The sequence below is a fragment of the Leguminivora glycinivorella genome, chromosome 11 (genome assembly GCF_023078275.1).
Source record: "Leguminivora glycinivorella isolate SPB_JAAS2020 chromosome 11, LegGlyc_1.1, whole genome shotgun sequence".
Lineage (NCBI taxonomy): Eukaryota > Metazoa > Arthropoda > Insecta > Lepidoptera > Tortricidae > Leguminivora > Leguminivora glycinivorella.
The window spans coordinates 794,586-811,926 of NC_062981.1; the positions used below are offsets into that span (position 1 = coordinate 794,586).

The window sequence follows — 17,341 nt, forward strand, 5'->3', positions numbered from 1 at the left end:
TTCATCATTTTGTACTGTTTAGCTACAGTTGAGATGATTATATTGGTTGCTTTCAGAAAAAGAAGATATTATTGAAAACAATATTTCCATGCCAGCCGTATGGTATTCAGCAAACCCAACGTAGAAGATTGTTCAAATTGATAATGATTGAGGCAGTTAAGAATCAACTGATTACCTACAGCAGCAGGCAGTATCAATTCATGGGCATGTTAGTTCCTCAATGCACAATACTTGTACCTGTTGTCACCATAACACCATATCTCGTGGGTATATATTAGAAGTGAACCAAAGGAAAAAACTTCAAAAAAATCATCCTATTACTGAAATAAAGTATCTCATTCTGTGACTTTGTTTATTTTGTAATATTCTTGAGTAACAGGCTAAGTATTTAATAAATTGATGTGAAACGAAAACTAAAAACCTAAAATTCAGCGTTTTCGTACATATCAAACATCAATTACAACGATATCGACATAGGTAACGACAAAGTCTAAGGTAAGGTATAGAACTTTTGAAGGCGATAAGCCATTATGGGGTGTATATGAAGATTATAATTTGATACAAAAGTGAGTAGAAAAAGCATTTTGAAGCAAGTAAAATTGTATCTAATTTTTTGGCAGGGCACGTAGCCAAATGCACAAACGATTATGATTAACATCGTTATCGTAGCTTAGCTATCTCTATCACTTTTCCGTATTGACATGACAGAGCTAGACTGAATTTCGATCGGCGTTTAGCGCATAGATTTAAAGTCCATGGATCAGCGTCAACGATTGATATTTCAGCTAAGTCCTAGTGTCAAAGTTGACAAAGCTAATTTTTTTTTTTAATTTATTGGGAGCATTGGCAACTTGGCAATCAGCACAAACATATAATATTTAATACAACATACAGCAGAAGAAACAATTACAGGAATAACAATTACTTTGTTAATCATAAAAGTAATATTGTTCATATTGAAATGCTAAACTTATGACTATTTAGTAACTACAAAGTAATAATACAATGTTTTATGAATGAAAAAAGAAGTATTTTTGAACAATTACAAATTATTTACAAAGCGCCAATAGTGTGCATAATAAATTCATAAATTATAGGGTTTATGCCTACAGCCTTCAAGTTCATTTCCCGGTTCTTTGCTTGGCGGAAAATCCCAACAAACCCTAATAGGGATGGGTAGGGTTAGGGATAGGGATAGGGGTAATCGGTCGGCAATCGGTAATTGTAAGCGATAATGCGAGAAACTACTTTTTACCCACCGACAATAGTGCCCAGATACGGAGCTATGTGAGTTCTGTTGTACAATATGTAATTTCCTCAGTGTATATAGAATACATACCTACTCGTACCTACTACCTATGCTGTGGTTGCTGTGTAACATTTGTACAACCACTGCAAGCATTTCTTTTTAAAAACAATAGTAATATGAGTAATTGAAAAAAACGCAGACAAACGTCTGCATAGAAACCTACGGATCCAAATGAAAATTTTATTATTTGTATATGTTTGAATAAGAATTCTTTTAGTACGCGAGCGAAACCGCGGGCAAAAGCTAATTCTATATAAGATGCTATGTACCCTTTTTCTGTAAAAAATATTTCTATTTCTTTACTACTCAAGAACATCACAAATAAACAAAGTCAATTAATGAAATACTTTATTTTAGTAACAGTATTATTTTTTGGAGTTGAGGTTTTTTCCTTTATTGGAGCACTTCTATACATACACCTGTGATGATCATGGCCAATAATACCATTAAGTGCATCGCGGAACAAAAACACCTATAAATTGGTACTGCTCCCCTCTGCTGCCCTAAGGTTTTGAGTAGCTTAACTGCCAGAGTGCCACAGTATTAATATCAATTGAACCATCTTCCATGTTGACTGAATACCTTACGGGTTTGTTCGGAAATATTGATTTCAATCATAGCTTCCGTCATCTTTCTGAAACCAAAAACTGCTTTGAGCATTATAATCATCTCAATTGTAAATAGTACAATATGATGGCCAAAAATAACTCATTACCTTATTTGATTTGTTCACTGGTTTATATTCAATTTTAGCTAATCTTGAATTTCACGTAATATTATAAATTAATGCAATATGTTAGTCTATCTGTGAGATCCTGTAATTGGCTTTCTGAATCATATCTTGTTGTATACTGCTAGTTTTATAGCTGTTGGTTCTCCATAACATAAATAAATAAATAATTTTATTTAAAACTGCAAATATAATTGTGAAAATTCCGTGTGATTTTTGTATAACTTGACAGAAATGTCACGTCAGAATGACTTTGCCTATGGTTTGAGGCCTACTACCGAATACCGAAGTTATCGACATGTGGACATGAGTCTCTTTTACTCTTATCAGTATAAAGTGAAAGAGGAAGATTCCCTCAGTGCGTATGTTTCGAAATTTGCAGTAGACCCTATATTGACAGATTTCGATAGGTAAATTACATTTACATATGATTTTAGTTCCATCGCGTAAACACCAGAGGCGTAGCATTCGCCTATAGTTCTTTCTCCGTTTATTGATAAACTTAGAAAGGGATAGAAGCAGCTTCTTTGGCGTGAAGTTAGGCACAATATATTGTAAACAAACGTAAACTCACTTACTTTCTGAGTAAAGTAATACGGCTCTCACTTGGGCAGCCCATGGTAACGGTACAGGACGGTTACCATGACTTTTTGATATTTTACTGTCACGGTGAGGGTTGCGGAAAATGTATGGAAATATTGAACAGCACTCCAAGCCAAAACGCACTTTTACTAATATTTTCATACATATTCTGTAACATTCACCATGAACATAAAATGTCAAAAAGTCATAGGTTTTGATTAATACTTACTAAATGGTCGTTTATTATTTTGTTAAAAGATATTTTATTTTTGTTTTTGTACAAGTCATGAGTTATTCATGATTTAAATGACTTACTTAGTCCATTTCTTAGCGTAAAAAATATTTTAATTAATATTTTTGATAAGTAGTTTTTTTTTTAGATAAAAGATGATTATTTAGTTTTTGTAACGATTCTTTGTTGAAAAAGCACAGATAATTTAAATATCTGTCTAGAAATGATCATTACTCTAATAGTTAATTTATAGTATTTTATGCAAAAGGAGGTCAAAAAGATGAGTGGCGTGGGTAACAACTTGAGGCAAAGCCAAAATTTGTTATTAAGACGCCACGAGTATTTTTGAGTCAGTTAAACACCATTGCATACAATACAATACTTTTACAACTACCATGCACTTCGTTTTTAATAGTTTTCTTGTTTCCTGTATTTTGATGCAAAGGCTTGCACTGTCAGCTCAGCTGCCCAAAGCCTTCCCGCGCACGCACGCAGTATCGTTATAACAATGCGTTTCCATGGTTACAGAACCAAACAATGTGTTTTCAGATTTTTCGATACTGAGCGCACGCGCGGAAAGCCAGCGGACGCTGGCTTTGGGGAATAGACTTTTATGAAGGGTTTTAAAGATCTATGCACGACCCTGTAAATGTCGAATAACAGTTTGGGAGTAGAAAAAAACATTACAAGGTTTGATTAACAAATAATGTTTTGATTCCTACATACCTAATAACATAACCATGACTGATATGTTACTTAACACTTAAGTAGAAAGTTAAATTTGTGCATAGGTTGAGTATTTCACAACAACAAGTCATGTGCTTTAACATGTTTATTTAAGTCTCATAGATATTTTTAAACAATTAGCAAAAGTGAGTGAGAAAATAGTATCATAACACAGTCTTGAAAAAGTTTAACGTCATCGAACAATTCGTAATAAAAGAAAAGGGCATTATTTCGTCAAATTGAAGTTTGTTTTGAAATTAAGCTACAATAATCACTACTAGTCAACATATTATAGCTGAAAAACACAACAATCTAAATAAAAACTATTTTTTTAAAGAGAAACACAAAAAAATAGGAAAAAATCTTTAGACGCCATTTTCTCAAAATGGTTGGCGTGTGGGTTGACACATTGTTGCTTATCAGCATCCAACTATAAGAATAACCACAAAATTAAAATTTTGAAAAAACCCCCGACCGCGACATAGTGGACCGATTTTCATAAAACATGGCTAAGAACACTCCCGACTAACTCAGCTTTCAAACAAAAAAAATAAATCGAAATCGGTTCATCCGTTCGGGAGCTACGATGCCACAGACACACACACAGACAGACAGACAGACAAACAGACAGACAGACAGACAAACAGACAGACACACACACATACAGACACGTCAAACTTATAACACCCCGTCGTTTTTGCGTCGGGGGTTAAAAAGAGGGGCAGAAGTTATTTTGAACTCCATTTTATATTTTCCAAATTAGATAGAAAATAATAAAGTAAATCAGTTGACCGTGACGTCACTCAATTCGATGTCATATTAATTCCATATTAGCAAGTCGTTCAAAATCGTTTTGACAGTTCCTAAAAAGAAGCCGATTTGACTAGGAGGAAAGTAGCCTGAGGTAGGTATCCATAGAAACTCGGTAATGAAAGAACGTCATACTCATAGTGTTGTGTGCCTGCCCGTGAGTAAGGCTGCTAGAGCTCAACGAGGGTGCGGCGTGCTGGCTACGGAAGGCCTACGGAACTAATTTGTTCCGTCTATTGTCCTTTTGAGTCGTCGGCAACCCTAACCCTCCTTAGAACTTGTACACTCCTTTTTGCTGTGTACTTAACGCAGCAAAGGGGAGTGTACAAGTTTCTAATAGGTTGGCAACGCGCATGTGACACCCCTTCAGTTGCAGGCGTCCATAGGCTACGGAGACCGCTTTCCATCAGGTGGACCGTATGCTTGTTTTCCACCGACGTAGTATAGAACCAAAAAAAAACATAGTCTAACAATAAACGCTTGTAACAAAAAATAATAGGTACACTACTGCTCATTCTTAGTCTGTGTGTAGCCCTAAATACGAGGTTTCCCAGCTGCATTAAGATACCTATTAAGCATAGTGCTCGGGTTCCGAGGATTAAGTTGGGAGATAATCGGAAAATCGGGAATAAGTGCATTGCCGGCTGGGCCGCAAATTACTTTCCTGGCCGATAATGAGTTTGTTTACTAAGTTTTTCTTTTCTTATTTTTTCCACGACCAATTAGGTGCAAAATGTAAAGTCTTAAGTATTTTATATTCACATTTAAAATCAATTTGTATGAAAATTAGTTAGGTACAGTCAACCGGTTCGAACACTTTACAGCGTTCGTGGTAAATTAATTCCTTTTAAACAAAATAAACTCGAGGTTTTAAAGAACGTTCCCACTTAGGCCCATTAACTTCCTCCTACCTTTATTCATTTCAATAGAAACCGAAGCAAGTTCCAAGTAAACACGTGGATTGTGTATATTTCTAATCCAACAAAGAATAATACGTATTTCAATTCGCGTCCTTTAGATTAAGGGATTGTACATATCGATACCTTTGGGTTCAATTGACGTAAAGGACAAAATGCAGGTTTTCAGGAGAAGCAAAAAACAACTTTTTTTTTAGAAAAATGTTTATATCTTTTTTGTTTTTTGACCTATATTTGTGACGTATATAGAAAAATATGTAGATTTTTAGTATCCTTCACCTAGTGTAGCAACCGTAGTGATAAACTAAACGGTTTAGAAGTTAGATGGTTGTAAAGGACACGTCAAAATGCTATGGACGTCCTTTACACCCACGATTTTTTTGAACAATTAGAGTTGATAGGGTCGTAAATGACGGTCTTAGATGATTTTTATACAAATTCGGGGCGTAAATGTAACCGGAATGGTACAAATGACAACTGTTTTTAGCTTAGTTTACAATTGACAAGCTTGAAAAATGTATCAAAACGTAGTTAATATGGCATAGAATAGCCACATTAGTGTTACAGTGTATATTTATCTAAATTTTTAGCAGAGACAAAGAACAAGACTATTTTATATCCAGTTTTGCAATAAAGAAACAACATTTGCTTAAAAACTTTCTAATATTTTGGAAAGTTATTATTTTAGTACTCGCCGCTCGGCTGTCTCAATAAGTTACGCATTCAGTATTTAATTCTAGCAGGGAAACGCTTTCGTAGTTTAAGTAAAACACTAATTGTAATCACGTAAACTTTAATCAGCAACTGTGAATAGTAGACTATATTAATACGACAGTAATTTTAAGTCTAAAGTAGAAAGAAGTTTTAAGAATAACTAAGAGTTAAGTACTTATTTATAAACGCAAGTTAGGACGCGTATACAAACTGTAGTCAAGACTACCTACTATGTTGATTCATATTTTTGATAATTTTAAAACAGAAGATTGTTATTTAGTCTTAAACCTGTTAAATAAGAATAATTTTAATTATGAGTTCAATCCTAGAAATATTATAGTCAATGCTTTAAGTACCTGGGTACATAGCCAAGTCACCAAACGCTAACGCTCATTCGCTAGCGAAACGCACCTGTTATTGTCGCAGTCGCACTAAATGTTAGTATAGTCTACTGTTAAAGTTTACTGCCGGCGTAGCTGAATGGCAATCGTCGACGCCAGATGCCGACAAAAATGCAGTCTGGTGCAATACGCAAGAGCGATAAAGATATATAGCTACGAAATAGGTATTATCGTGAGCGTTTGTGCATTTGGGTACGTACCCTGATTACCATAATGTTTTTTTTAATTACCTACATCTCGCCGCAGTATAATAATACTACGAAAGCGTTTCCCTGCTAGAATTAAAGACTGAATGCGTAACCTACTGACTATTCAGACAGCGGCGAATACTAAAAAAATAACTTTGAATTTGTTGCCAAAGTATTAGATAGTTTTTAAGCAAATATTGTTTTTTTATTACAAAACTGGATATACAATATTAGTCTTGTTCTTTTTTGTTGCTAAGATAGCTTAGATAAATAATACACTGCATTAAACTGATGTAGAGCTATTCTATGCCATATTAAGTACGTTTTGATACATTTTTCCAGTTTTTAATTGTAAACTTAGAACAACATTTGTACCATTTCGGTTACAATTACGCCCCGACTTTGTATAAAAATCATTTAAGACCGTCATTTACGACCCTATCAAATCATGGGTGTAAAGGACGTTATAACATTTTGACGTGTCCTTTACAACCATCTATCTTCTAAATCGTTTAGTTTATCACTACGGTTGCTACACTAGGTTAAAGATACTCGTAATCTGCATATTTTTCTTATACACGTCACAAATATAGGTAAAAAAAACAAAAAAGTGGGTTTATCTTTCTCTTGGAAACCTGCATTACATGTCCTTTACGACAATTGAACCCAAAGATATCGATTACAGTTGCGGATAAAATATTTTTAGTGCTGGTCGTAAAGGACGAAGAACAAAAAAACTTGTCCTTTACGCCCAACTTTATCACACTACTATAGAAAGTGATCCTTAGAAAGTAAGGGCTTAAAGGGCAACAATATATAACAAGGTGACTTGCGACTATATTTTTATTTGTAGATTTCCTTTACGACATAAATAATAATTTATAATTAATGACTTGATATTTACGCCCCTTCAGAAAAGCTATTTTTGCAAGTCCATAGTAGAAAATCTTGGTCGTAAAGGCAACTTTTTAAGAGATATCAAAATTTTAACTACACAGATCGATAGCGCTTGAAATTCTGAACAAAACTGTATATATAACTCATTTTCGCCAAAATGTCCTTTACGCCAATTGAACCCAGAGGTATCGATATCCCGTACCCTTTATTAAGTCCCTTTGTAATAAAATAATGTCCCGTCTGTCCTAAATACTTAAGTATCATAAATCATACAAACCTTTCCGGGATTCGCCATAGCAACTGCATGTTCTGGGGATCATGCTATTAAAATAGCCACTGGGCACTGGCGAGTCGAGGGACTTATGCCACACCTCGGACACTGGCGATCAAATATATGAAAGAGGCGCGTTCCAAGCAAACAGTCTAAGCTCGTGTAGGTGAACGCGTACTATGCTTGTATGAGTGAGATATGACAGGTTAACTGTTCGCGTTTTTGACAGGCGGTAACTGTGAGGTAACCGAGAGGGGGTGGGCGACACTTTCAGCGGGGAGCGGGAGTGGCCATACTGTACGAGAGTAGGTACTCTTTATTATACTGTGCTTATGCTGAGATGAACTGCCCGGCTCAAATGTTGGTTCTGTTTCCGATAGGATACGACAATGTCTATTTTTTTTTCAACCATTAACATTATTGACACTGAATCAGTATGATTTCGGATACAGATCGAAATAACTAAAATTTGAATCGAGAAGTTTTTTTTTTAATCATAAAGAAAATTACAAAAACCTTAAGAACTAAGATGCGCCACAGAAACTTGTAAGAAGTATAAACGTATCTATTTATTATTTTTGCAAAGTATGGTTGAAATCTCGTTGCTGGCTCTCCTGTGGGCTATTTTACCTCAGTGACATTGACACTTGACACTGACAATTGACGACATTTCATATTTTTGAGTACTACTTTTTATTGTTTGGTCTGAAAGAACTTAATACTAAAAGATACACGTATTTTTTTATTTTTTCCAAAAACTGCTATTTCAATGAGAAAATCCCTTCTTATTACTACTTCGAGCAGAAAGAGCGTAAGTTACAAACGTCAAGACACAGCTTCGTGACGTCACATGTGTTGTTTCATACACCTAAGAAAACGACAAAATCATTTCTAAAAAAAAAGTTTTAACAGTCAGCTCAAAGCCGGTATGTCTGACTGTCAAGTGTCACTGTCAACCAATAGTGAATGACTACGAACCATAGACTAAGCCATGAAATTTTTAATATCTTTGCTACGAACAGTGATAAGTGTCAGAACTGTGGAAGATTTTTTTGTTATAGTGGCAGCTCTAAATCAGCTATTTGACGTCACTTCCCCTTTAAACTATTTTTAAGATATTTATACTAAAAATACGGAAAAAAAAAATTAAAAAAAATATTTATGTGATCTACAAGCGTATATCTCGAAATGGTTTTCGATTTAGGGACATTGAAAATTTTGAAACGTTGTCAATTCTGTGCCTATTTTTGGGTTGATAAGTAACGTTGTTGGACTTCCGGTTCGAGCGCCATCTTAGCGGTATCGTGTCGTGATTTTTTTTTGCTCATTAATGTCATTTGAAGTGTAATATCGATAGCTTATTATGCAGTAAACTAATGTTGTAGTGAGAAGCTGACGAAGAATTAATCTCGAAACGCGTTTAGTCTTTTTTTTGCCGTCAACGGCCGGTAGCCCACGCGCTCTTGTAAAATCTAGCTATCAATTTACAAGTGCTAACTCACCGTACACTGTCATACTTACCGTACCAAAATCACTAATTAATATTAGCTCATATCACCTTGACACTGGCGAAATATTCCTAATAATGGACTGAAGACATTTAATTAATGTCTTCAGTCCATTATTAGGTATCACCACCAGTCGGTAGTGACCCTGCCTGCTGCGCCGCGGTCCCGGGTTTGAATCCCGGTAAGGGCATTTCTTTGTGTGATGAGCACAGATATTTGTTCCCGAGTCATGGATGTTTTCTTTGTATATAAGTATTTATATATTATATTATATCGTTGTCTGAGTACCCACAACACAAGCTTCCTTGAGCTTACCGTGGGCCTCAGTCAATCTGTGTAAGAATGTAACAAAAAAAAGTAACGTTGTTCCTCAGCGTCAATATTTCCTTGTTGGACAGGCAATGAAGGGGAAGTGTCACTGTCGGGCACCAATTGTCACTGTAGTGAGATTGTGACATTGCACATTTTAGCTTAACAATTTAACAACGGCAGTTTTAAATTTGTCCCGAACGTAATTACTTTTTGCGCATAGCAAGGTCTTTATGTGATCTAGCAACTGGATCGATACTGGATGACAGTTCGATTATCCAATCAGAATCAGCTGTCAACAAAGGGTGTTGCCAGAATACAAATATGCACAATTTTCAGAATATTTAATTATTTAGAATTAACAATTTAAATGTAATTAATAAATCAGAAAATAGTCACTTTATTGTTGGAAAATTATATGGAATTTTGTGCACTAGGATTTTCAGTTGGTTGAAATTTATTTCTGCAGAGGACTGCTGAGGTGGTCATTTTAGATGTTATCCCCAAGCCTCTCAAGGTCGTTAGGGCTCCTGAGATCATTTCCTGCACTTGCTAGCTGTCTCCGGTCCTGTTCAGGCCTCCAGTGCCTGCTTTTATTTATCGAGTTTCATCTTCGATCCAAAAAGTGATCAGATTGATGGAGTGCTGGCGGTCAATCCTTGTGTAGCCTAAGGGCATTCTGGAGGAATATTTTCCCACCATGAATTGTAAGTAGAATATTATGGGTGTATCAGGTTGATCACATTATTGATCCTTGCCTCAGTTTAATTTGACCACGTGTGTCTATTTCCAGTCTTCTGGTGGACTATGTGGAGGGAAGGGTCGTCAGAGCTGAGAAAATGAGCTCTCTCAAGTTCCAGCTGGTAAGGAAATCAGAATAGTAATTGTCCACATTTAATAGGTTAGACCACATTCACTTTTCTAATGATGTCTTGTTTTCCTTTTCAGCTGACTGGGAATTAAAACTATATTTACAATTACAATTACAACTAAATCTGTGTTTAGGCCTACTCCAGGTTATACTGGTTATACAGACATTCAAGTAATGTCTTCTTTATAAAGGGGCCGGTTTGTCCGGCAACTCCAATTTTACCACAAGCGTCGAATGGTGCGATAGCTTGCTTCCGGGGTCGAGCCTATCCAGGCGAAGAAGATGCTCTCAACTGCTGATGCGTCGGTTGCGGTGGTGCTTCATTGTGTCACAGCGCCTGGGGCGACCAGCTTCAGCTCGCAGAAGGAGGGCTTACACATTGTATTAGCGGTAACTTCTGGCTTGAAGGTTGGTGTCATTTTCTTTCTTCCTGGAAGGCAAGATTACTTAGTTTAGTTAAGAAGAATTCCTATTATCTATGTTGGCACTGATAACTAGGGACTAACAGAACTTAGGAACGCTTGTAAATCATTTAGAATTGAACTATTGCACGGCCCAGCTCTACCGTCTGGCAATACATATTAAGGTGCTAGCTTAAGCTTAGAATAATGATTTACTGGCTATAACTTGCTTTGTGTCCGTTAGACAATAAAATAGTGTGTCACAATCTAACCGTTTTCTTTCCACCCAATTAGACACCTGAAATCTTGAGGAAATCGTAGTGCACCTTATTAAGTACTTTTTTGCTTCTTTTTCGTGGCGGACGATCCGCCAAAGTTTTAAGACTCATTTTGTGTAAATTTATTGTCTGGTGCTTTCCCATACTTTCCCCCTATAGCCGGGCAGGGAAGAGTCAACCATGATATTGGCGCCCAGGTTTAGAAAAGCTTAGATTTTCCTCAAGAATTCAGAAAAATTTCAGTGCCATACATAGAGATAGTGAAAGTTGTGTTCATACTTACGTTTGAGTTTCATTTTGAGCTTGTGTCTTGATTGTGCGCATTTCATTATCACTTGGGTGCAGCTTCAGCTTGCTTACATTATTATTTTGCCCATTTTTGCTGCACAAACTTGATATTGGCTTGCAAAGCTTAGGATTATTCACATGCTTGAACCTTCTGTTGAAGTTTTGATTTTGTGCTGACATCTTCTTCAGGAAGTAAGGTGTCAAACTATTAAGCACTATTTAGTTACTTTTTGTGGCATGTATTTAGTAAATTTAAAGGCTGTGACCTAGATTATTGTGTATAATATTTAAAAAACATTCTTTTAGGATTTATTTTGCTGTTTGACCTGGAATTTTGAAGTAACATTTGAGTATTATATTTTGAGAGTATCACCATTGAGTTGTAACTTTTTGACATTAAGTTAAGGGCAAGTTGTTGGAAGCTTTTGAGTTTTCCATTTAAAGGCTTTGTATACATTAGGGGTAACTGACATTGTGAGTGGTTTAAATCAAAATTTTCATTATTAAAGCCATACTAAATACCTTTTAAATTATCAACTAAAATTGAGTAAATTACAGTGTATATTTGTGTAACTTAACAATTCATTAGTTTAAAAATTGTGTGAACAAATTTAATATTCTTTTGAACAGATACTTACCATTTAGTTTTGGAACGTTTTGCAATTTAAGAGTGTTTACATACTTACATTGAAACAGGAACATTTGTATTAGAAATTTTTACTTCATACAATTGAAAATTGTTTGCTCACTAATACTCACATTTCACTTTATTTTCACTGCACTTGATGCAAATCATTTAAGAAAGGAAATATACTTACATTTATCTGAAAAGGTTGAAAGCAAATAAAACACTTGGTATATCATTGTAAGAATATATATTTATTGTAAGTCAGTTGCCAACATACTTAATATTTTGAGTTTTGAACTTATACAATGGCGTCTTCAGTGGCAATTTCACTTTTGTGCCCGTTGAACTTATACAGGTGAATTCAGTCGGGGACGACACCGGTAATGGTTGGAAGTGCAGGAACGGCTTGAATTTTTGAGTGTCCGGCAGCTGCATTGTTGTTGGTTGCCGGCGAAGTGGATTGTGTTGTTCTCCATGCAAATGGAAGGTTTCCGTTGGGAGTTGTGCTTTTCAGCACATTATCAGTACCTGAGTTCCTCTGATGTTCATGTTTTGGTTTTCTTTTGTAGTCTGTGGTCTAGTTGTAGCTGTTGCTAGGTGCCTAGTTGCTTTAGTGGTGTATATTTCTTAAGAGGTAGACAGTTTCTAATAATCTGAAACAAATTCAATGGAATTTAGTAACAATAATGTACATGTTTAAGTCATTTAAATAGAATGTTTAGAAGACAATTTTTTGCTGTTTGTCATTTAATTTGGAGTGTGAGGGAAAAGAGGAGGATAAAGGACAACTCCCTTTCCTTATTATTCGAGATATTTACCTGCTGTTAGTAGTAGAATTATTTGCATTCCAATTAGCATTTCTGAATAAATTTTAGTCATTCCTTTAGATTATCGAACGTTTATCACACTTATGTTAGTTTTCCATGATTTTGCAGTTGAATTAAGTGTTGTTTTATTAATTTGTAGCAATAAAAGCAGCAGATATTAGAATTTTGTAGGTAACGATGAATATTTTGTTGACATTTAGTTTTTTTTAAAGGCACAGACCACAGACAAAATAAGTTCAACGATGGGTACGTTCGGATGCGTGTTTTTGTTCCAAGTTTGAGTCGTAACTTGAGCGGTTAAATAAACGCTCGTTTTGTGATGTTGGTATTTTTGTTTTATGTTTGGATTTATTTTGAGTTACGACGTGGTTTTAGCGCCAGTTTTAAACTTAAACGTTTCTAAACGTGCAGATTCATTTAAGGGCGTTTGTTTTTGTGAAAACTTGGATTTGGTTTTGTGGCGTATTCAAGGATTTAGAGATTGTTATTGGGTAAGTTGAGGTGGAGGTTTTCTCTGGACGCAAGGTCCGGGTTTTTTTTTGTGCTTTCACCTTGCCGCCAGAGTTAACGCCCTCGCTTACGCCATATCGTGTCACTCTTTGGTTGTTTCGTTTGAAGTGTTGAATATTGTGGTATAAATATTCAATCACGACTTTATGTATGGAACGTGGTGAACAGCAAAGTCTGTTTTCACTACTATTTTGTTTTGCGTGAGGAATGAAAGGGTTCCTGGAACAGTTCTCTGAAATGCGTGAAGTATGAAAGGGGCGACACAATCTGGTTCATTTTACGTTTGAGCGATCCTTGATACGACCTGTTTTTCGGATGGAGTTTTTGCGGGTGCTTACCACACCCGAGCGTCGTGTTGGCGCGATTTTGGGGTCGACATGAGGTCCATACCCAGGAGTGGTGAGGTATGGCAGGGCGCGGTTGCACTGCCTACTTCTTGCATCCCCTTTTGGATGCGCTCCGTACCGGGTTCTTGCCTTTTGTGGTGTCGATCGGGTACTCGCTGGTGGGTACATTTTGTGTTCTGTGTGGATTTTCCCATGCCATGGAGGCGGTGGGGTGGCGCACGGGTTTTGGGGTATCGCCGCCAATCATGCCTGGCGTGCGATACATTTTTTGGTGAGTCTCAACCAATCGGTTGAGGTCTCGGGCATGTTGCAACCTCAGAGTTGTGTAGGATTTTGTGATCCGGAGAGTTGGGTGGGAGTCTTTGTCACACCAACTCGAAGGTGCGTGACAGGTTGTTATGTTTTTTTTTGTTACGTTTACGGAAGAGTTGGAAACAGCACAATGTTTCCAATTCAACCGCATGTCGGAAATGGGTTTTTTGTTAGTAAACTGTCACGTTTATTTTGGATTATGGATTTATAATTATTTTCGGATTGGAATTTTATTTGGAATTGAATTATGAGCTTCTCAAGTTTATGACGTGTAAACTTGGAAGTGGGAATCATTTTTTTTTTGATTTTATGTCGCCCGGTCTAGTAGAGTTGTGTTTTAAGAATGCTGATCATCGGTCCTGGCGGTTGGTTTTGCGTTTTTCCAGCGCAACTGTGAAGTTGTGCTGGTAAAACCAAGGGATATGGTTACTGGTTTGTTGGTTCATTTGGCAGTGGGGAATTTTCCGAATGGTTCGGATGCCACACTGGTTTTAGTGTTGCGTGGGTTCGAAATAATATAAAATTCAAAATTTAAGGATGTTTTAGAGGGATGGTTTTTTTGGTATGGTTTGTGAGGTTGTAAGTTTTGGCATTCTTTTGGCAATATTTCGTAACCTGCGGCATCACAGGTTTACTTTTGTGTGTTTCTCCCATACTCGGTATGGTCGAGGTGTGTTCGTCTCTTTTTCTTATTTTTCATTTCTTTTGTGACACATGGTTAGGTTAGTCGCTGAGGACAGCGAGCGTTTTACCCTTGGTAAAACGCTACAGCAGGGAGAGGGGTATTGTGACATTGCACATTTTAGCTTAACAATTTAACAACGGCAGTTTTAAATTTGTCCCGAACGTAATTACTTTTTGCGCATAGCAAGGTCTTTATGTGATCTAGCAACTGGATCGATACTGGATGACAGTTCGATTATCCAATCAGAATCAGCTGTCAACAAAGGGTGTTGCCAGAATACAAATATGCACAATTTTCAGAATATTTAATTATTTAGAATTAACAATTTAAATGTAATTAATAAATCAGAAAATAGTCACTTTATTGTTGGAAAATTATATGGAATTTTGTGCACTAGGATTTTCAGTTGGTTGAAATTTATTTCTGCAGAGGACTGCTGAGGTGGTCATTTTAGATGTTATCCCCAAGCCTCTCAAGGTCGTTAGGGCTCCTGAGATCATTTCCTGCACTTGCTAGCTGTCTCCGGTCCTGTTCAGGCCTCCAGTGCCTGCTTTTATTTATCGAGTTTCATCTTCGATCCAAAAAGTGATCAGATTGATGGAGTGCTGGCGGTCAATCCTTGTGTAGCCTAAGGGCATTCTGGAGGAATATTTTCCCACCATGAATTGTAAGTAGAATATTATGGGTGTATCAGGTTGATCACATTATTGATCCTTGCCTCAGTTTAATTTGACCACGTGTGTCTATTTCCAGTCTTCTGGTGGACTATGTGGAGGGAAGGGTCGTCAGAGCTGAGAAAATGAGCTCTCTCAAGTTCCAGCTGGTAAGGAAATCAGAATAGTAATTGTCCACATTTAATAGGTTAGACCACATTCACTTTTCTAATGATGTCTTGTTTTCCTTTTCAGCTGACTGGGAAATTAAAACTATATTTACAATTACAATTACAACTAAATCTGTGTTTAGGCCTACTCCAGGTTATACTGGTTATACAGACATTCAAGTAATGTCTTCTTTATAAAGGGGCCGGTTTGTCCGGCAACTCCAATTTTACCACAAGCGTCGAATGGTGCGATAGCTTGCTTCCGGGGTCGAGCCTATCCAGGCGAAGAAGATGCTCTCAACCTGCTGATGCGTCGGTTGCGGTGGTGCTTCATTGTGTCACAGCGCCTGGGGCGACCAGCTTCAGCTCGCAGAAGGAGGGCTTACACATTGTATTAGCGGTAACTTCTGGCTTGAAGGTTGGTGTCATTTTCTTTCTTCCTGGAAGGCAAGATTACTTAGTTTAGTTAAGAAGAATTCCTATTATCTATGTTGGCACTGATAACTAGGGACTAACAGAACTTAGGAACGCTTGTAAATCATTTAGAATTGAACTATTGCACGGCCCAGCTCTACCGTCTGGCAATACATATTAAGGTGCTAGCTTAAGCTTAGAATAATGATTTACTGGCTATAACTTGCTTTGTGTCCGTTAGACAATAAAATAGTGTGTCACAATCTAACCGTTTTCTTTCCACCCAATTAGAGACCTGAAATCTTGAGGAAATCGTAGTGCACCTTATTAAGTACTTTTTTTGCTTCTTTTTCGTGGCGGACGATCCGCCAAAGTTTTAAGATTCATTTTGTGTAAATTTATTGTCTGGTGCTTTCCCATACTTTCCCCCTTGCCGGGCTGGGAAAAGTCGACCATGACAGATAAACCACTGATGTTGCTGATGTCCATTGGCGGCGATGACTGCTTTCCATCAGGCGGCTTGTCTACTCGTTTTCTGTCATCATTCTCCTTGCGTTATCCCGGCATTTGCCACGGCTCATGGGAGTCTGGGGTCCGCTTTGACAACTAATCCCAAGATTTGGCGTAGGCAGTAGTTTTTACGAAAGCGACTGCCATCTGACCTTTCAACCCAAAAGGTAAACTAGACCTTATTGGAATTAGTCCGGTTTCCTCGCGATGTTTTCCTTCACCGAAAAGCGACTGGCAAATATCAAATGACATTTCGCACATAAGTTCCAAAAAACTCATTGGTGCGAGCCGGGGTTCGAACCCGCGACCTCCGGAACGAAAGTCGCACGTACTTGCCACTAGGCCACCAGTGTTTTCTACTCGTTTTCTGTATACCATAAAAAATAGTAATACATTATTGTAACTTCTACTCGAGATCACATTACATTGGTTTTCCACTTTCCTCGAAAATTCGTCGCCAACATTCAACCAGGAACGTTTCCTAATGGCTTTAAACGTAATCTCAAAAACGGGACTTCAACCGTCTTTACAGAGATAATGTTTGTTTGACCGTTGTCCGAAAGGTTTCCCGGAAACGGATGTAGTGATGGGACATGTACCTACAGGAATTTGGGCCATTTTTTTTTTCAAAGTTTGCCACTGTGGGGGATATCCCACAGGTCTAACACTATATAGCAGAGATTTATAGCACAAGGAACCCAAGAAAGTGTACACAAGGAATTTAATCAATGTTTACATGAGAACTGTTATTGACCGACTGACTTACAAAACGTAAACAAACATATCAAAGAATCGGTTGCTATACCAAATACAAAATATGACAGTATTCCTTCAACAGCCAGTACTGTGGCCT

General features: G+C 37.0%; 1 long non-coding RNA gene across 1 annotated transcript; it reads right to left on the reverse strand.

The window, feature by feature from the left end:
• Nucleotides 1–12,290: 12,290 nt before the first annotated feature.
• Nucleotides 12,291–13,148, reverse strand: LOC125231425. The gene is made up of 2 exons (XR_007177612.1): nt 12,879–13,148; nt 12,291–12,713 (listed from the first exon to the last, which is right to left on the reverse strand). It is a non-coding gene; the product is annotated as an uncharacterized LOC125231425 (long non-coding RNA).
• Nucleotides 13,149–17,341: the final 4,193 nt, after the last annotated feature.